At 40.8% G+C, this 22592-nt stretch overlaps 1 non-coding gene across 1 annotated transcript; it reads right to left on the reverse strand.

Moving 5' to 3' along the window:
• Nucleotides 1-17828: 17828 nt before the first annotated feature.
• On the reverse strand, nt 17829-17932 carry LOC134374205 (U6 spliceosomal RNA). Its single transcript, XR_010023078.1, has one exon. It is a non-coding gene; the product is annotated as a U6 spliceosomal RNA (small nuclear RNA).
• Nucleotides 17933-22592: the final 4660 nt, after the last annotated feature.

Consider the following 22592-nt stretch of genomic DNA (forward strand, 5'->3'; position numbering starts at 1 on the left):
CATAGCACCCTGGGACTCCTAGCACATTTCAGTGAGGGCTGACTCTCAAAATGACTCTGGGGTTTGGAAAGGTAGAGAACGTGGGTTCCAGGCAATGTTATCTCCCTCACTCTGCACAGTAACAGGCCTAGAGAGTTTAAGTGACAAATCACTCAGAGTTCCTGGCTGCAAACAACAGAACCCACTGTGGTGGGTTTAAGCAGAAAAGGCTTGTAGGTGCCTCTCAAGGAATCTCTGTGAGGGAACAAGGCCAGGCTTGACAGCAGTGATGAGGCAGAGCTGCTGTGAGGAGATATCACTGCTGCCCCAACTGCACATGGGACAGGATTCCTCTTATGTGGCTGATGCTGGGCTCCAGATACTACCGCGCAACTCTGCCACTTGCCTCTGTAGGCTGGGCGCTTCTGCCACCACCTTATCAAAATGATGCTCACTTATCAAATCGTAGGCTCTGAGGTTGTATCTGACTGGTGGAGACCAGGTCACATGTCTATGTCCCAGCTGCAAAGGAAGCTGGGACAGTAAGTTTCTGGTTTCCGCTTCTGGGAGGCTCCATGGTGGAGGACAACTTAAAAGTAGAGGGTTTGTGGGAGCCATGAATAATGACAACCATTCACACATAATCACTGACCTAAAATCACTTGACTAAGACACACTCCATAGCCAACCACACTGCCCTGAGAAAGTTCACTGGGCATTGACCTACTACCTGGGACAGGACCCCCACTAACCCCCCAGTTTTCACTCTGTCCTAGGAGTCTATAGCACGAAGCAGGTCTCTTCTCCTCACCAGGGGCCTTCATTCTCTGTGTATCCCAGACACAATGGCTTAATTGTTGCTTTTATGTTTAATAAGGTCTTTTAAGGCAAACTCAAATGCCTTTAAGGGCCAAGCAGGTAAATTAGTGAGTGAGGTGGGCACAAACAAGGGCATGCTGGGGACCAGAGGGGACCTGAAGGAGCAGCCACTGCTCAGTGCCCACTGTTTCCCTTTGGAAACGTGGGCCCAGTGGCCAGGTACTCCAATTCTTCCAGAGAAGCCAGAAATCTGGACTTCTTTATAAAAATCTCCAGATTTTTAAATGTTTGAGCACATATTTTTTATCTTTTATTTTTTAACTTTTTACTATGAAAAACTTCAAAACATACAGAAAAATAGAGTGAATGGTATAATGCACATCCCTCATCCAAACACACTCATTACTCAGATTTAACCATTTTAACATTTTGCAATATTTGTTTCATCTATTTTTTTCTGCTGAAGTAGGTTAAAGTAACAAAATCAAAGAAGCTATTAAAATGTTTTTATCCTTGAATACTTCAGTAGGTGTTTCTTCAAAACATAGATATTTTCTTAAATAGCTATAATAACACTTAAGAAAATTAACAAGTTCCTCTATATTATGTAGTGTCTTATTGAGTTCTTACTCAAGTTTCTTTTAGGACTCCAAAAATGACTTTAGATGGTTCATTCAAATCAGAAGCCAATCGAGAATCAAGAATTGGATTTGGTTATTATTAAGTGTTGTTAAGATTTAAGAGTCTTTAATTTCGAGAGATCCCCACTGGTTTTGTTTTTTATTTGTTTATATTGATTTGAAGAACGTAGGCAGTGTCTTGTTGAATGTCCTATCTGTCTAGATATGTCTGATTGTTTCCTTACGGTGTTGCTTAACCTGTTCCTTTATCCCCTGCATTTTCTGCAAACTGGAAGTCAGATCTAAAGGCCTGATTAAATTCAGGTTAACAGTTTGGCAAGAATATATCCTGGGTGATGCTGATTGCACACCCATCACTTCAGAAGGCACAGGCTGCCGTCCTCCTAGTAGTGATGCTAAGATAGTGAACATGATTCCCTCCATTGTAACTTTATATATTCTTCCTTAGACCAGGCATTTCCTCCCAGACACCTTCTGTCTAATGGTTTTAGTATTAATTGACTCTCCTTGCCTAAATCAATTATTTCATTAGGGACTGCAATTATTTCATTACAGAGTGTTTTTCTAACGCTATAGTTTCTTCTGTATTTAGTAGCTGACATTCTGAGAGCTTTCCCTCATCAACTGGGGCTACTTGGTTATACTGAAACTGGGACTACTGGTTCCTACTGAAAGGTAGAAAAAATCCTTAATTCTTTGCTTTTAAGTACCAATGCTCAGAGTACAGAGTTGGTGTAATAGCTTTGTCCAATAACAAAGTGTTTTTCTTTCTCCTTTTTAAAGTATGATTATGGACTCATGGATTTTTACATATTCTGTGTTGTATAACCAATTGTAGCATTTATCCTTTGTTGATGCTCAAATTGTTCCAACTCTGGCCAAGTAGAAGCCCCTCAAGATGACTGTCATATTCTTTTGACATATCTCTACTGTCTTTGGTCAGTTTCCCCTTTTCAGGCACAAGCTGATGTCCCACATTCCCTTGGACTTTTCTTGTTCTAGACCTGGGACCAGCCATTTTTGCAAGAGCTCAGGTTCCTTTATCAAATATTTTAATGACACTGTAAGTCTTACTTGACTTATTTGACACTGTAAGCTTATTTGCTATGTTTCTTAGTTGGACACAACCCATAGCTTGTTGGTTTGTTACCTCTGCTTTTGAGTTCCTATAAATTTATGCTACAATATGACAGGCACCTGGGTGTCCTTGTGTTTTTAGTTGCTCTTATTTGTTGATCATTTGTTTTTAACCATAATAAATATCTGTGCAGGATCCTGCTGTCCACTAACTACTATGCTCACTATAGCTAATGAATGTCCTACTTTCCTACAGAGTTCTAGGAAACAATCCTCTAATAATATGTGTTTGCTTTGTCAGCCTTCAAACCTGGTCTCATTTCCTTAGGATTATGTTGCGTCCCTCTCCACCTTCCTAACCCACAGCATTTCAGAATAGTCAACTTCCTCAGGCCCCTACCCTGTGGATGGCAAGGAGCAGGGCCTTGGAAATTAGCATTCTCGTCCAGTGTTGTTCAATGTTGTACAGTTACATGGATAGCATTTTCAGGAAGACAGCCTAGTGTATTACTCAGGACTTCTTCACTCACAAGTGAAAGCAACACAAATAAAACTAGCTTAAACAAAAAAGGATATTTATGTATTCAAGTAACTGGGAAGACCAAGGGAGACATAGCTTTAGGCTAGCTAGATTCAGGGGCTTGGGCAAGGTCAGGGCTCTGAATTTATCTTCTGACTGTTTCCCTGAGTGTGTCGGCTTTACTGTCATCAAATTCTATCTACATGGCAGGGAAGATGGCTTCTGATAGCCTCAAGCCTTTATCCTTGCAGCTTCTAATCCAAAAGGAAGAGAAAGACCCTCTCTTACATAGAATCTTTATATTAAATCTCTGATTTACTCTTTCTGGATAAAATGCCCATCCCTGAACTGATCACTGTGGCCAGGGGAATAGAGTCCTTTGGCTAGCTCAAATCACATGTCCAACCCCATAAAGGAGAGGTATATTGTGATTGACAGCCCACAAGGACCACACAGAGTAGGGGAGATTTGGTTCCCTAAAGGAAAAGCAAAGAGCTGTTATCAGAAGAGGAAAAGAATACTGAGCAGGCGAGCACATGGGATGCCCACTAGGTTTAGCAAAAATGTCCACAAAGACTTTAAAGTAGTCCACCCCATCTGGAAGAACAATTTCACTTCTAAGAATTCATGCCACAGAGAGAAACAGAGACAGAGAGAATGAATCAATGGCAAGGGTAGGATTGACTCCGAGGATGTTTTAAATCACAGTACTGTTTATAATAGCAAAATATTTTCAGAACCTAAATGCCCACTGAGAGGATTCAACAACTTAGTGCACATTCATGTAACTGGGATGTTAAGCAGTTGGTGAAAATGATAACGTATATTTGTATTTCATGACAAGAAAAGACCTCCATGATATACTATTAAATGGAAAAGGCAGGTTACCAATCAGAATACATATTATAATTTAATTTTTAAAATTTGGTATGTACCTATCGGGAAATAAACATTGTCAGGAACCACATCACAGGCTTCATAGAGATGATCTTTGGGTGATTATTTCAATTTCTTTGACTTGCTTATCCATATTTTCTATGATAAGCAAGAATTACTTTTTAATAAGAAAAAAATGTTTTTTTAAGAAAATAAATCAGGATAAATACACAAGGACACTCAATGAATGGACATATAGGAAAGGAAAACGAGAACTGGGCTGACCCAGGACCACACCCATGAGGTCAGAGATGCTCAGGTGAGAGGACACAAGGCCCGTATGTACCTGTGGGGACAATGCACACCCACTCATCCACTCTGACTCTTGCAGCGTTCCGTCATCCTCAAATGGGACAAGTCTGTGCTGCAAGCCAGTGATGATGACCACACTTCTTCTCACCACTCACAGTCACCACATTGATCACAGGGCAGGGATGGCAGAATGAGCAGTCCAGGACACAATGGGTTGACCAGGGCCCCTGGCCCTTAGCTGAAAGAGCCAAATCGTCTTTGACTTTGACTTTGACCCTTTTCCCAGCCAGCCCTGTCCCTACTCCAACCCCTGCCAGTTCTGATGAGAGCAGCTCAGGCTGGTCCTGGGCGCCCTCAGGTTAACGAAGCAGCCATTCAACCTTGTAGTAAACACCAGTGGGCTGGGGGCAGAGTGGTGGCAGCAATTACCTAGGAGGTTCCCCTTGGCCTGAGGCTTTGATTCTTGGTTTCCAGGGCTGGCTCTATGGACCCCCACCCCAACTCTGTTCCCTCTACTTCCCAAGGGGCTGGGATAAAAGGCTTCCCCTTCCCACCCTCCACCAGTTCCAAACCAAAGTCAACCCCCGCACAGGTACCTGTTGGGGAAAGTGCTGGGGCTTTTGGGATTGGGTCACCTTCTGCTGCCTCCACTTGGGGAATGCTGGCAGATTTCTCCTCCAAAGGCTGTGCTTTGGGGATCCATGGCCTTTCCTTTTTCTTCTCATTCCACACAATTTTCCCTCCTCAATGGACACCAAAATACAATCCTTTCAGGTCACTCTTCTGTTCAAAGTCTCTGGCTCCCCAGCCTGCAAAGAATAAGAATAAAGTTCAGACTCCTTGGGCTTGGCTGTAACAGGTCCACAACACATCTCAGCATCACTTCCCACCCTTGTCACCCACTCAGTCCCCTACATGGATGCTGTAGCCCAATGCCACTTTCCATCTCCTTGCTTCTGTCCACGCTGTTCTTTCTGCTTGAAGCACCCTCCCCACGACACCACCTACAAAAATCCTACATCCTATTTTGCAAGGCTCTGCTCAAACCCCATGTAGTGGATTGAATTATGTCCCCCCAAAACTCCCTGAAGCTTGAATTGTGTCTCCCAAGTTTTATGTATTAGAAACTTTTATGTATTAGAAACTGTGGGGCCAGCCCATGGCTCACTTGGGAGAGCGTGGTGCTGACAACACCAAGTCAAGGGTTAAGATCCCCTTACTGGGGATCTTTTTTGGAAAAAAAAAAAAAAAAAAGAAAGAGGTGATTGGAATGTAGGACCATGCAGTAGTGAGTGGATTAAAACTGGTGGTCAAGGCATGGTTCTGAGGTCTTTAAAAGAAGAGAAGAATCTGTCTTTCTCTCTCTTTGCTCTCTCTTGCTTCCTCTCGCCATGTGATCTGCTTGTACCCGCCAGCTGCTTGCTGCTTTCCGCCATGAGCAGAAGCAGCCTGAGGCCTGCACCAGATGCAGCTGTCCCAGAATTGTGAACCAAATAAGCCTCTGTTCTTTATAAACTACCGGGTTTCAGGTATTCTGTTAGAGCAACACAAACAGGACTAATACACGCCCCCTGTCCTTAGGGCACCATGTTCCCCTTTTTGTCCCTTCATTAAAGCACCCACCCAGACTGCTCTGTATTATGATCAATTATCTCTGTGTCTGTTTAACCTGCTAGATGGTGAACCCCTAGAATCATGGTTCTCAACCAAAATATCTTTCCCACTAATGAGTTAGAGATAGTTTTAATGTGTGGCATGAGTAATTTGTTACACAAAGTTGACTTCAAAGTCACCATTTACTATTAAGTGACCTTAAACAAATGATTTGAACTCTCTGAGCCTCAGTTTCTCACCTATAAAATGTTGTGAAAATTAAGATAATATATATTAGCTAATATTTTCATATTATGGGGCCGGCCCGTGGCTCACTCGGTAGAGTGCGGTGCTGATAATATTTTCATATTATCATCATTGCCTTTTTAATCTTTAATTTTATTTTTTTGCAGAGGCAAAAAAAGAAAAGTTCATGTAAGGACTCATATTATCTTTTAATTCTATTTTTCCTTGAACTTTTTGAAGTACCCTCATATTCATATTTTTAAATATTGAAAACTTAAAATTTTATTTTTTAAAATAAATTAGAGCAGATCCAAAATAATCATGTTATTCTTACATCCTGTGTTGTGTTACAGATGGCTGCAAATTCTTACACACTCCTTTCATTAGGAAGTGGGGTGTATGTATCTTCCCCTTGAATCTTGTTACAATCTGTGCTGGCTTAATCAGTAGAATATGGCAGAAGTAACATGCAGCCAGTTTCTGGGCCCTAAAAACCAATAGATTCCATTTTCCCCCTTTTGGAATAGTCACACTTAGAACCCAGTCACCATGCTGGGAGGAAACCCAAACATTGTAGAGAGACCCACATGGAAAAGAACCAAGGCCCCAGAGCACAACCCCAACTGATCTCCTAACTGAAAGACTGTACCAACTTGCTGGATCCTTCAGCCCCAGTCAAGCTGATGCCATATGAAGCAGAGGCAAGCTGTCCTCACTGGGCCCCACCCAAATCGAAGATCTGTGAGTCAACCAAATACTTGGCTGTGGTTTAAGCTACTAAATGCTGGGGTGGTTTGTTGTGAAGTCATTAAATAGCTAGAACACATTTTGAAATATTTACTTTCTGAATCAAGAGAGAAAGATGGAATCCAGTTAGGCCACTGGGAATTACAGAGAACTCCCAGTCTAGATGATCCAGATATCAATTGGTGGTGATCAGGGGTCTTAATGGGGCAGTTATGAGTTACTAGAATGTGCAAATTTTTAAGGATATGTTATGTGTTGGGGAAAGGCATGCCCCTTCAGATGATATATCTAAAACTCTGGTGGAGGGTTTGGTTTGAAAAATTGTAAACAATATTATAGGACTCTGTCAGATGGTGTTTTCTGGGTCAGTCCTCACATTTGATTCCCAGTAAATTTTACAAAACTAAAAAAACAAAACAAAATTATAGTAAGTATAATTTTATACTTACAGTGGGGAACATGACTAATTGCCTATCCTTTTTTCTTACTTTAACAGAAGCCTGACTTTTTTTTAAGGTGACAATGTACCCAGCTAAAATACTTACCTTCCCAGATTCCCCTGCAGCTAGAGGTGGCCATGTGACATGGTTCTGCCATCTGAGGGCTAAGCAGAATTGTGCTAGAAATTTCTGGGACAGCTTTTGCTTTCCTAATGCAGGTGCTACCACTTTCTATTTCTTTCCTTCTGTGCTTTTCCTGTCTGGAGCACAGACATGAAGCTAGAGGTGAAGCACTCACTTTGTGACCACACGGCGAGTCAAGACAAATGCCAAGAACCCCAGGTGGAGAGACAGGAACCTGAGACATTCAGGACATCGTGGAAATGCTGCTCCCACCCTGGACTGCCTTCCTTCAACTTCCTTGCTATGTGGAAAAAATGAACTCCAATTTGGTAAAGCAAGTCGAAGTTTGGTTATGTGAAGTTTGGTGTTCTCATAAGCATATAGAAGGCCTAGGCAAGATTCTTGGCTGATGTCAGAGTGATCGCAAAGAGGCATGAAGGCTGGTTAGGTGGGTAAGGATCAGTGAAAAGAGACCAAGGTGAGGCCAGAGGCAGAGAAGGGCAGCCCTGAGGTTTTTACACCAGGTCCTGCTGCCAGGAGGTTTGGGTTTTGTACCTTGAGGAATTGATCTCTAAGCACCTCTTCTTTTTTTTTTAAGTATGATAATGTGAAATTGTTTATTGACATGTAAAATTACTCATAATATAATTTTAAATAAAAAAATCAAATTATTAAATGGCAGATATGCTATGATACCCAAACAACATGAATAGAAAGTGAGGGAGGAGTGGTTTCTCTAAGGAAAGTGAGAGTGCTGTTACCAAAGGAAAGGGGATGAATGTTGCTGCAAGACAGTAGTGTCCATTATGGCAACATTGACCAAGTCATTTAATGTCTTTCTGGGCCTTAGTTTGCTCAGCTGTTAAAAACAACAACCACAATCTACCTCATGAGATTCCTACAACGATTAAATGAGATAATGAATGCAATGCTCCTCAAATCTTTTTTTCTAAAGTACCTGTTACATGTTGAATTGTGTTCTATCACAAAAAGGTTGAAATTCTAGCCCCTAGACCTTGTTTGGAAATATGGTCTTTACAGACATAATCATGTTAAATGGAGGTCATTAGGGCAGGCCCTAGCCAATATGACAAGTGTCATTATTAAAAGGGGAAATTTGGGCACCAAGACAGACATGCACAGATGGACGATGATATGAAGAAACACTGAGAAAAGGGCCATGCAACTGGAGCAATGCATCTACAGACAAGGAATGCCAAGGATTGCTGGCAAACACCAGAAGCTAGAATAGGCAAGAAAGATTCTCTCCTAAAGCCATCAGAGGGAGCATGACCCTGCTGACATCTTCATTTCACACATGTGGCCTCCAGAACTGTGAGAGGTTACATTTCTGTTGTTTTAAGCCACTGGTTTTGGGCACTTCATTAAGGCAGATCTAGAAAACTAACTTAGTGCCCCTAGGAATAAGAGAGAGGAAGGAGAACTCTTGGGGGTCAAAGGGCACACCCCAAGCATCCACTAAGAACACAATCTTTCTTTGAAGTTCATTGTTTTAAATCCTTGCTGGATTCAGGAATGAGCCAAAAGAGTTAGTACAACAAGAGGCAGGCTCCAGCCACAGGGGTTTTCTATTGTCCCCTTTATTCTCTGCCTGAGACAATGCTCAAGACTATTCACATATTAACCACCCTGCTTTTGCAGCTTGTATTGTACAATAATGTTTTTCAAATGTCTGAATAGTCTAGATCCCCAGTTATTTAATCTTAGGGTGTGGACACAGAATTTTGTGTGTCCCCAATCCTAAGCCACTAAGTCAGGCACATTAAGGCAGCTGCTTCAAAAGGGAGAGGTGGCCTGACCTATTTTATTACTTCCCCCTGGACAGAAACCATGGGCCTTAGTGACATCCAAACAGTCAACCATAACTTGGTTACTTCTGTTAGACAAGTGCGGTCTACTATAGCCAAATTAAAACAGCAAACAAGCAGAATTTCTGGTCACAGAGAAAGAGAACAACAGATACATTAGGCACAATTTGTTAGCCTATTTGCTTCCCAAGAGAAAGGAAGGGGGAAAAAAAGTCAGTAATTGTAGGTAAGTGTTGGTGGGGAGGGGGTGCTTCAGGCCAATAAAGGAAATTTATTCAATGGTCTTCTAGGACACTCCTGTTCGATCACAAAAATTCACACCAATTTTACATGCTACTGCATCATATAGCTAAATGTCCTTTCTCAATTTTTTTAATGAAAAATTTCAAACATCATGATTTTTATAGTGCAAATTCCTATACCCATCACTCAGATTCTACTATTAATATTTTAATATGTTTGCTTTCTTCATATCTGTTCATCCCTCTAGCTATCCATCAATCCATTTTATTTTTTATGCATCTCACAGTCCACTGCAGACTTCAGCAGACTTCCCCCTGATTACTTCGGCATGCCTCTCATTAACTAGAGTTCAGTATTTGGTTAGTTTCTTGAAGTAAATCCATAAGCAATGAAATGCAGAATCTTAAGAGAAACCTTGCCAAGTTTTGACAAATGCATAAACCTGTGCAACCCCTATCAAGATACAGAACATAACCATCACCTCAGAAAGTTTCCTCATGCCCCTTCCTAGTCCCTGCCCCAACCTTCCAGACGAAGCTACTCTTCCACCATAGGTTAGCTTTGCCTGTTTTAGAGCTTTATATAAATTGAATCATACAGAATATACTCTTTTGTGTAAGATTTCTTTCATTCAACATAATGATTTTGAGTCACTTATGTTGTTGCATGTATCAGTAGTTCTTTTTCTATTTTGAGTAATATTCTATTGTATGACTATAACACTGTTACCCATTTCCCTGTTGATGGACATCTGAGCTATTTCGAATTTGGGTCTATTATGAATACAACTGCTATGAACATTCTGTGCAAGTCTTTTTGTGGACATATACTTTCATTTCTCTCAGGTCAATACCTAGAAGTAGAAGTGCTGGCTTATAGGACTGGTGTAGAATTACTTTTCTAAAAATTGGCAAACCTTTCCCAAAGTGGTTGTATCATTTTACACTCCCATTAACAATGTATGAGAGTTCTGGCTGCTCTTCATCCTCACTAGCCATTGATGTGGGTCAGTCGTTTAAATTTTAGACAATCTGGTGTGTATGTAGTAGTAGTAGTATCTTATTGTGGTTTTAATTTACATTGCCCTGATTTTTAATAATACTGAGATTCTCTCATATGTCTATTGTCCACTCATATATCATCTTTTGGGAAAATAATACATCTGTTCAAATATTTTGCCAATTTTTTTATTTGGGTTGTTTGTCTTTTATTATTGGGCTGTAGAAATTCTTTATATATGTGGATACCATTTCTTTTCAGATATATGTTTTGTAGATATTTTCTCCCAGTCTGTAGCTTGCTCATTTATTTTCTTAACAACGTCTTTGATTAGCAAAGGTTTTTAATATTGATAGTCTAATTTTTTATAAAGTCTAAATTTTTTCACTTATGGTAATTGTTTTCTGTATCCTGTCTAAGAAACATTTTCCTACTCTTGAGCCACAAAGATATTCTCCTGTTTTCTTCTAAAAGCTTTATTTTTTAATTTATCTTTATATCCAGTATCTGTCTTGAATTACACTGTATGAGGTAGGAGTCAAGGTTCATTTTTCCTACACGGATATCCATTATTTCCAGCCCCATTTATTGAAAAGATGAATTTTCTTTCCCTCTTGGATTGCTTTCGCACCACTGTCAAATATCAAATCACTATATAAGTTCGGGTCTAATTCTCAGCTCTCTGCTCTGTTCCTTTGGTCTATTTGCTGATCCTTATGATGGTGACACACTATTTCTATTACTGTTGTTTTATAATGTAGGAGCCAAGGAAAACTTCCTTCACCCCTGAAGGTTCATTAATAAAAATCACTGACAAATTTAATCAATATGAAGAAAAGTCATAACAAATTTTATTATTTAACATGCTAGGAGAAGGTAAAGCAAGGGGGAATCACAAAAGAGTAATGCCCAATTTTCCATTGGGGTACAGAGCTTATATACCCATCTCCATAGGGAAAGAGGACATGAGGGTATAGGAATAAATGTTTCTTAGGGGGATACAATGGGCTTGGAGAACATACAATGGCCTGGGAAAAAGTGTATTTTGCCCAAAGAGCAGACAATGACACATGAATGATTTTCTTTAAAATTCTGAATGAGACCAAAATAGAAGACAATGGTCTATGATAGAAGCTAGTCCAGCTGTGTTGACACACTCCAGTATTCCTTCCTGTGATATGAGTTAAGTTAATGAAAATTCAGGGAAAGGAACAGAGGTAATTGTCTTCTTTAGCAGGTCCAGACTTTAGGCAGATAAAGAAACAGCTTTATCTTGTGCTTTGGAGAGTGACAGAGGATTGAGAGATGGGGGTTGGGGGTAAGGTCACAGAGACGTTGACACTGCTTCTTTATTCCAGCATGTCAAAGCACCATATTTGGGGGGTAACAGCTTTCTGCACCCCAACAATAATAAGTCTTGAAGTCAGGTAATGTAAGTCCTCTAACTTCTTTTTCAAAATTGCTTTGGGGCAGAAGTCAGGAGCATGCCTGGGGTCCTAGGCAGGAGCTGTGTGTAGCCCCCACCACCTGGCAGAAGGAAGGGACACATTCAGGGTCCTAGGCAGGAGCTGTGGGCAGCACCCTCTGCCTGATAGAAGGCAGGAGCTTGCTGAAGAGACCACTTCTGTTCAGGTGATTTACCACAGCAACCATAAGAGCCACTGCTGCTGCAAGGAGGGCTTGCCACTATATTAGCAGCCACAGCCACTACGCAGGCAGCCCACTGCCCACACAACTGCATTGACACAAAGAGAGTCATCAGAGGAGACCAGAAAAAGGAGAAGTTTCTCTCCTCGAAGCCCACTCCAGAGTAATAGAAGAAACAAGTGCTCTACCAGATGACCAGACATCAACATGGAAATACTAGAAATATGAAAACCCAAGAAAATATGACACTGCCAAAGGAATACAGTAATTTTCAAGTATCAGACCCATACAGCAGGAAACCCTTGAGATAACTGAAAAGGAAGTCCAAGCAACAAACTTAATGAAACTCAAGAGATACAACAAGACTCAGACAACATAATGAAACAAACGAACAACAACAACAAAAAAACCCTGGGCTATGAAGGAGGAAATTTACAAATAGATTAATACCTTTAAAAAAGAATGTAGCAGAACTCATGGAACTGAAGGGTTCTTCAACAAAATAAAAAACACAACCAAGAACTTACGCAGCAGGCTAGAGAAAGCAGAAGAAATAATTTCTGATCTCAAAGGTAGTCTTCTCAAAATAACCCAGGCAGGAAAGAAAAAAAAAAAAAGAGGAAAAAAGAATTTTAAAAAATGAAGAAAATCTAAGAGAGCTAGCAGACAACCTTAAGTGCACAAACATTCGAATCATGGGTGTTCCAGAGGGGAAGAAAAAGGAAAAGGCATGGAAAACCTATTCAATTAAATAATAATGGAAAACTTCCCAGGTATAGGGAGAGACACAGTCCTTCAGATCTAGGAGGCTCAAAGATCCCCAAACAGATTCAACCCAAAAAGATCCTCTCTGTGACACATTATACTCAAACTGGCAAAGCTCAAAGACAAAGAAAGAATCCTAAAGGCTGCAAGACAAAAGCATCAAGTCACTTATAAGGCAGCCCCTATCAGACTTATCAATACAAACTCCATAGGCCAGAAGAAAATGGGATGATATATTCAAAATACTAAAAGAAAAAAAGTGCCAGCCAAGAACAATACCCAGCAAGGCTATACTTCAGAAATGAGGGAGATATTGTATTTTCCAACAAATAAAAACAGTGGGAGTTTCATCACCACACAACCAGCCCTGCAAGAAATCCCCAAGGGAGTCCCACATCTGGAATCTGAAAAACAATAATCACTACCACGAATACACAAGAAAGAGCAAAACCCACTGGTAAACAAAAATGCAAACAAGAAAGAGGAAGAAACTAAATCTTACCACCTCAAAAAAAAATAAACATCAAAGACAAATAATAAAAGGAGAAAAGAACAAAAGATATTTAAAACATCCAAACAAAAAATGATAAAAGGCCAGGAGTAAGACAACACATTTCAATAACAACTCTAAATGTAAATGGATTAAGCTCCCACTCAAAAAACACAGACTGACTGGATTAAAAAGCTAGACCCAACCATATACTGTCTTCAAGAGATTCACCTCACCTGTAAAGACACACACAGACTAATAGTGAAGGGATGGAAAAAGATATACCACATGAATGGAAACAAAAACCAAACAGGAGTAGCTATTCTTATAGGAGATAAAATAGACTTTAAACCAAAAACCATAAGAAAGACATAAAGAAGGCCACTGTATAATGATAAAGGGATCTACCCAGCAAGAAGACATAGCAACCATAAATATATATGCACCCAATACCAGAACCCCCAGATATATAAAGCAAATACTATTAGGCCTAAATACTAATACTTTTAGACCCCAATACAATAATAGCAGGGGACTTGAACACCCCTCTCTCAGTATTGGACAGATCATCTAGGCAACAAATCAATAGAGAAACACAGGATCTAAACTACGCTTTAGACCAATTGGACCTGGCAGATATCTACAGAACATTTCCTCCAACGACAACAAAATATACATTCTACTCATCAGAACATGGAACATTCTCCAGGATAGACCACATGTCAGGTCACAAATCAACAAATTTTTAAAAATTGAAATCATTTCAGGTATCTTTTCATACCACAACAGATTAAAACTAGAAATCAATAACAAGCAAAACTCTGGTAAATATACAAATATATAGAAATTAAACAACATGCTCCTGAAAACTTATGGGTCCAAGAAGAAATTAAATAGGAAATCAAAAAATTTCTTGGAACTTATGAAATTAAAGACACATCATACCAAAACTTGTGGGATACTGCAAAATAATTACTAAGAGGGAAGTTTATTGCAATAAACACTTACATCAAAAGAATAGAAATATTTCAAATAAACAACCTGATGCTACACCTCAAAGAATTAGAAAAATAAGAACAATCCAATCCCAAAATAGTAGATGGAAATAAATAACTAAGATCAGAGCAGAACTAAATGAATTAGAGACCCCAAAAATGATACAAAAGATCAATGAAACAAAAAGTTGTTTTTTTAAGAAGATAATCAAAATAGACAAGCCATTGACTAAGCTAACTAAAAAAAGAGAGACCCAAAATTACAAAAATCAGAAATGAAAAAGGAGACATTACAACCAATACCACAGAAATACAAAGAATCATTACAGACTATCGCCAACAACTATATTCCAACAAATTTGAAAACCTAGAGGAAATGTATAAATTTCTGGACACATACAAACTACCAACACCAAACCAAGGAGAAATAAAACACCTGAACAGACCAATAACAAGCAACAAGATTGAAGTAGTAATCAGCAGTCTTCCAACAAAGAAAAGCCTGGGAACAGATGGCTTTACTGCTGAATTCTACCAAACCTTTAAGGAGGAATTAATACCAATTCTCTTCAAACTATTCCAAATATTGAAACAGAGGCCATACTCCCAAACTCGTTCTATGAGGCCAGCACCACCCTGATACAACCAGACAAAGATACAACAAAAAAAGAAAACTACAGGCCAATATCTATGATGAACATAGATGCAAAAATCCTCAACAAAATATTAGCAATCAGAATACAGCAACATATCAAAAAAATTATACACCGTGATCAAGTGGGATTCGTCCCAGGGATGCCAGGAGGGTTCGATATATACGCAAGTCAATCAATGTGATACACTACATCAACAAAATCAAGAACAAAAAGCATATGATTATCTCAATAGATGCAGAAACAGCATTTGACAAAATTCAACATCACTTCATTATAAAGACTCTCAGCAAATTAAGTGTAGAAGGAAATTATCTCAACACAATAAAAGCCATATATAACAAACCCACCACCAATAAGAACAGGAACAAGACAAAGATGACCACTCTCACCACTCCTATTTAACATAGTATTAGAAGTACTAGCCAGAGCAATCAGGAAAGAGAAAGAAATAAAGGGCATCCAGATTGGAAAAGATGAAGTCAAACTGTCCCTGTTTGCAGATGACATGATCCTATATATAGAAAAATTTAAAGACTCTAACATAAAACTCTTAGAGCTGATAAACAATTTCAACAAAGCTGCAAAATATGAAACCAGCATGTAAAAATCAATAGCATATTTATACTCCAATAATGAACTAGAAGAAAAAGAAACCAAGAAAGCAAGCCCATTTACAATAGTCACCAAAAAAATAAAATACCTAGAAATCAATTTAACTGAGGAGGTGAAAGATCTCTACAATGAGAACTATAAATCACTGCAGAAAGAAATTAAAGAGGACACAAAAACATGGAAAGACATTCCATGCTCTTGGATTGGAAGAATTAACATTGTGAAAATGTCCATACTACCCAAAGCAATCTACCCAGCACAATCCCCATGAAAATACCAATGACATTCTTCACAGAAATAGAAAAACAATCCTAACATTCATTTGGAAGAACAAAAGATCCCAAATAGCCACAGCAGCCCTGAGAAAAAAAATAAAATAAAATAAAGCTGGAGGCATAACACTACCTGACTTCAAATTATACTACAAAGCTATAGTAACCAAAACAGCATAGTACTGGCATAAAAACAGACACTCAGACCAATGGAACAGAAGAGTTAACCCAGAAATCAACCCACATACTTACAGCCAACTGATATTTGACAAGAGCAACAGCAACATACATTGGGGAAAGGATGGCCTCGTTAATAAGTGGTGCTGGGAAAACTGAACATCCATATGTAGAAGAATCAAACTAGACCTGTACCTCTTGCCATATACCAAAATCAGCTAAAAATGGATTAAAGACTTATAAGTAAGATCCAAAACTATAAAACTACTAAAAGAAAACATAGGGGAAACACTTCAGGAAGTAGGACTGGGCAAAGACTTTATGAATAAGACCGCATCATATCAAACTAAAAAGCTTCTGTGCAGCAAAGAAACAGTTAACAGAGCAAAAAGACAACCTACAGAATGGAAGAAATAATTTACAAACTATGCGTCTGACAAGGGATTAATATTCACAATACACAAGAAACTCAAACAACTTCACAGTAAAAAAAACAAGTAATCTGATTTAAAAATGGGCAAAGCAGCTGAATAGGCATTTCTCAAAGAAAGATATACATATGGCCAACAGACACATGAAAAAAATGCTCAACATCACTAAGCATTGAGGAAATGCAAATCAAAACCACATTGAGATACCATCTCACATTGGTTAGACTGGCGATTGTCAAAAAGACAGAGAATAACAAATGCTGGTGACGATGCAGAGAAGAGAACCCTCCATCACTGTAAATTAGTACAGCTATTATGGAAAACAGTATTAAGGTTCCTCAAATAACTATAGATAGAACTGCCATACGATCCAGCAATCCCACTGCTGGGTATATACCCAAAGAAATGGAAAGCACCATGTTGAAGGGATACCTGCACTCCCATGTTTATCACAGTTCTATTTACAATAGCTAAGAGTTGGAACCAACCTAAATGGTCATTGACGGATGACTGGATAAGGCATATGTGGTATATATACACAATAGAATACTACTTTGCCATAAAAAGGAATGGAATTCTGCCATTCACAGCAACATGGATGAACTTAGAGAAAATTACATTAAGTGAAATAAGCAAGGTAAGGAAAGAGAAATACCACATATCCTCACTTGTGAGTGGGAGCTGGAAAAAAAAAAAGAAAGAAAGAAAGAAAAAGAAAGATACAACAATCACAATAATTCTTTGAACTTTCAAAAGAAGAGAATGAAACTGAGGCTACCAGAGGTGAGAAAGGTGGAGGGGGAGAGAGGTTAGGGAGAAACTGATAAAGGGCCACAAAAAATTTTTATATTGTGTAATGATTTAAAGAAAACAAAAGAAGATTGCTTTGGATATTCTAGGTCCTTTGAATTTACACTTACATTTTAAAACCAGCTTGTAAATTTCTACCAAAAAAAAGCCTGCTGGGATTATAATTGGAGTTGTGTTAAATATATACATCAATTTGAGGAGAATTAACATTGAGTCTTCCAATCTATGAACATGGTAGACCTCTCCATGTATTCAGATCTTTTAAAAATTTCCCTTAGAGGGCCATCTGGTTGGTTCAGTTGGTTAGAGCATAGCCCTATAACACCAAGGTCATGGGTTCAGGTGCCTGTACCAGCCAGCTGCAAAACAATTTTTTAAAAATAAAAATTTCCCTCAGGAGTGTTTTGCAGTTTTTAGTGTATAAATTTTACACATCTTTTGTTAAATTTATTCTTAAGTATTTTCTGGTTTCTGTTGTTATTGTTAATGAGATTAATTTTTAAATTTCTCTTTTCAATAATTTGCTGCTAAAAATATGGAATGCTTCACAAATTTGCATGCGATCCTTGTACAGGGACCAGGTTAATCTTCTGTATCATTCCAGTTTTAGTATCTGTGCTGCCAAAGTGACACTATACATGCTTTTAATAAAAACACAATATGACCCAGGCCTGTGAATTTTTACGTAAAGACACATTCCAGGCAGGTAAATCTCATCTCTCCTGGGGCTTCTTGTGCTCCTAGCATGGAGCTCTGCTTGGGACACTATGAGACCTCTCCCCAGAGAATATGCTCTCTATTGGGTCATTACCTGGCTCTCTCAGCCTGAAAACCTAAAACTCCACTGTAAACTCTACACACTCACACCAGCTGTGATGCTGTAAAATCGCAAAAATGCTTCCTGGGCCGGGGCCTGACTTATTGGCTTGGTCCTCACAGTCATCCCCAAATAGACTGGGGAGGAGAGACACAACCCCGTCTCCTGCACCTAGGGATGGCCAGAACGGGTAAGAGAAGCACATCTATCTGGCTCCTTTTTTTTATTTTTTTTTTGGCAGCTGGCCAGTATGGGGATCCAAACCCTTGACCTTCGTGTTACAATACCACACTCTAAACAACTGAACTAAATGGCCAGCCCTAACAGGCTCTTCAGAATCTATTTCTAACCCCATAAGCTGGTTGTTTTGAGCCTTGAGGAAGAGGTAAGACAATGTGTCCCCCAGAAGCGGGTCAGTCACAGCCTGCAGGTGCCCTTGGGGCATGTGGAAACCTCTCCAGCCTCAGATGAGACTAGCCTGACATGGTCTCCAAGCTAACCAGTTTCATCTTTTCTTTTTAATTGTAGTAAAATATACCTAACATAAATTTACCACTTTAACCATTTAAGTGAACAGTTCGGTGGCGTTAAGTCCATTCACACTGTTGTACAACCACCATCCATCTCCAGAACTCTTTCGTCATCCCATATCACAGTTTCATCTTATAAAATATTTTTCACCTGACCCTCTGCTTTTGAAGAATGAATTAAAAATGCATTCCCCAGCACTTTACCCTCAAACCATGTGGCAGCCTTGGGATTCCTGGTGTGATAGAAATCATTCCTCGTGGCTCCTGTTAGCTGGTCCAGGCCTCACTGGCTTTGCCCAGCTCTGGGTTGCAAAACCACAGTCTACACTTCTGAAGGAGGTGGCATGCATTCTCAGGGGTGGGGCCTCATCTGCAGCACCTGGTCCTCTGGACTAGCTCCAGCTCTCCCCTCTGCTCTGGCCAGGGATCCGTTAGGGAGGCTGCAAACTTGCCTACCCCCCAAACTGGGATCTCCATTCCTTCCCCCCGCAACCCAAGACCCCATTGCTTCCCTGAGCCTCTACATGCCCCTCCAAGTGTAGTGAGGGGAACACGAGCCCCTTCCTCAAAAGTGAGGCTATGCTCCATTGGGCAGAGCCAGAGGCTGGTGGTTATTAAAGAAGGAGTTTGATCTTCTGAGGAGTTTCGGCCCTGCCCTTTGGCCCCATGGCTCCCCCTCCACTTTAGCCTCATCTCCTGAAAAGCTCTTGTGAGGAGACGTGGCTGCCTCTCCCGGGCACCTTCCTTTTGTCCTTGGGCTCCCACATCAATGAATGGACCCAGTGTTCTGCACCATTTCCACAGGACCTGTTTCTGGGCTCTCTGCAGTCCTGATAAGGCAGGCCCGGGCCACGCCTCATTGCCTCCAGCCACAGCTTTGCTTCCCCAGCCAGACAAGGGAGGGCTGGTCCCACAGAGGTCAGGGATCATCCCAGCCCTTGCACATGGTCTGACCCAGGGAGTACTGCTGGGGTGGGAGTGAGGTAGGCCTTGAGGAAGAGAGTAGGGTCACAGGCCTCAGGCTAGCATGGGTCCAAGAGATAACAGGGCACCTCTCTGACCACTTCTACACCACACCCCACCCTCCACAGCATTTCTGAGCCACACACGGCCCTGCCCCCCCAATAAGTAGAGGGACTACTCAATCAGCTGTGTGATGCCCAGCAACTCGCTTCCCCTTTTTGACCTGTAAATATGGTGATTCAAAAAAATACATACCCAGAAGGGTTTTTGAAGGATTAAATATGAACGCTCCTAAGCATGATACCAGGCACTCAGATAGTGTGCAATAAACATGATTTTCCTTTATTCTCTATAACAGCGTTATGCACATTGCTCAGGCTAGGCAAGCTGGAGATTCTCAGAAAGAGCGGGAAAGCCACTGTTCTCTCTTCATGCGCAGAAATACTGCCACAAACAGATGGCTTCCTCCAGAGATCACCAAGTAACGGTGGAATACTAAAACCCTGGGCAGAATGGACACTTGGGCAAAGGCGGCTGTAGAGGAGAATCAATGTCCCCAGAAGACCTGCCCCTCACCCAGACCCACCAAGGACACATATTCTGTGTCACTGACAGTAATACGTCTCAGACCTGAGACCTCAAGACTCCTGGCCAACTGGAGCTGCAGTTATCTGGATTCTTCAGCTGCTTTTTCAAAGGAGGAGAAGGACGTTTTCATCATCATCACCCTCAAATAGAAACCAGAGTTTTAGAATGAGGGGAGAGTTCACTCACATGCCTGGTCTCCACCCCAGTCCAGTTCAGTTAAAATCTTCGGGGGTGGGGCCAGCTTTGGGTAGTTTTAAAAAGTCCCCAGGTGTTTCTAATGTGTAACTAGAGTTAAGAACTACTGGTCTAATCCAACCTCCTCATTGTAGGGATAAAAACACACAGGGGAGATAAAACAGCCGCAGAAATGTTAAAAAAAAAAAAAAAATTAAAGTGACAGTCAGGGTATAGCACAAAGCAGGTGCCCCAAAGATGGAAGCAATTGTTATTTCATTATTTCTATAATTGCTCCAGGCAGGGCCGGCTTCATGGACATGAAAGTTGTACAGTCACATAGACCCACATGCTTAGAAGGGCCCTGTGCTTGGTTTAATATTCTGATGCTGACATCTTGAAATTCTTAATTTTTTTTTCTTTTAAAGATGACTGGTAAGGGGATCCCAACCCTTGACTTGGTATTGCCAGCACATGCTCTCTGAATTGAGCCAACCAGCCATTCCTATATAGGGATCTGAACCCGTGGCCTTGGTGTTATCAGCACCATACTCTCCCAAGTGAGCCACGGGCCAGCCCCTGAAATTCTTTTTTTTTTTTTTTTTTTTTTTTTGTCTTTTTCGTGACCGGCACTCAGCCAGGGAGTGCACTGGCCATTCCTATATAGGATCCAAACCCACGGCGGGAGCGTCGCTGCGCTCCCAGTGCTGCACTCTCCCGAGTGCACCACAGGCTCGGCCCTGAAATTCTTAATTTTTAAACAAGGGGCCCTGCATCTTCACTTTGCACTGGGCCCTGCAAGTTAAGTAGCTGATCCTGGCCCCAGATCACACAACTCTCAAAGCAGAGTGGATTATTAGCCAGTTAAAGAAAGAGGGAACAGGGCCGGCCCCGTGGCTCACTCGGTAGAGTGCGGTGCTGATAACACCAAGGCCCCGGGTTCGGATCCCATATACGGATGGCCGGTTCGCTCACTGGCTGAGCGTGGTGCTGACAACACCAAGTCAAGGGTTAAGATCCCCTTACCGGTCATCTTTTAAAATAAAAAAAAAAAAAAAAAAAAAAAAAAAAAAAAAAAAAAAAAAAAAAAAGAAAGAGGGAACATACGCAGGGTTCAGAGGCTTGCTGGGTGTGTGAGGAGCAGCTTCCCCTGCCCATGTCCACTGGCCTGGCCCTGCGTTGCCCATTCTTCTGTCCATTCCATCAGGGGAGGAGGCTGTCCTTGCATTTCTAGGGGGAAGGAGTGTGGACTAGTGGAAAGAGACTAGCATCTAGAATCAATCAGCACTCTCTCTTACTAACTGGGAGAGGTCCTCTGAACCTCAGCTTCCTCAACTGTAAAAAAGAAGTAATATCTGCCTTGCAGAATTACTGTGAGGAGTGACCACCATTGTGACTGTCCCAATAGGTGTTGGAAACATGTGACTTCCCTTCCCTTTATCAGGGAGGGGGCAAGTACCCACCTCCAAAAGAATGGTTCCCAAGTGTTTCAGGCACAGCCTGCCACTTTCCCAAGCTCCTCTTTTCTCCTGGGAAGTCCCAACTGCAATAAGTCCCCAGGCTTCTACTTTTCTTACCCAAACTAACAGGACAAGCAATTCTGGATAAAGGTTTAATTCTGGAGTCAGGGACATAGGCTTGAGAGACCTTAGCGAAGGGTTGTTGCTGCTGCCCTCTGGTGGTAATTTATCATATCTGCATGAATTTCTAACTTCCTTCTGGGAAAGAAATGCTTTATAACATACAATTCAATTTGAAAAATAAATTATTGAGTACCTATTCTCCTAGGCACTAGGGATGCAAAGACAAATAAAACACAGTTCCTTCCCTCTAAGAACTCACTGAGGCAAACTCCTAAAGATATTACTTGAATATAACCCAATGTGATAGTTGTAATAAAAACAATGACTCCCAACTTCTGGTTCCAGACAAATTGGAGTACACACATTTATTCTTATTCCTCCCACTAGGTAAAGCTAAAAACCTCTTGATATTGTATATATAACAAACATAAGAAGACTCTGAAAGGTTGAGAGAAGAGACTGACTGGGGACCTTGGGTCTCAAGGAATGGCATGGTGGTAAGTCCACTGGGCTTTGTTTTTGCCTTATATATCCTGACTGGGTCCTGGAGAAGCTGAAACCTGCTACTCCAATGGACACAGCCAATTAAAGCCCCCCCAAAAGCCTATTCTCTAGTCAAGAAACCAGGAAAGGGGCAG

This window comes from Cynocephalus volans, chromosome 3 (genome assembly GCF_027409185.1).
Source record: "Cynocephalus volans isolate mCynVol1 chromosome 3, mCynVol1.pri, whole genome shotgun sequence".
Lineage (NCBI taxonomy): Eukaryota > Metazoa > Chordata > Mammalia > Dermoptera > Cynocephalidae > Cynocephalus > Cynocephalus volans.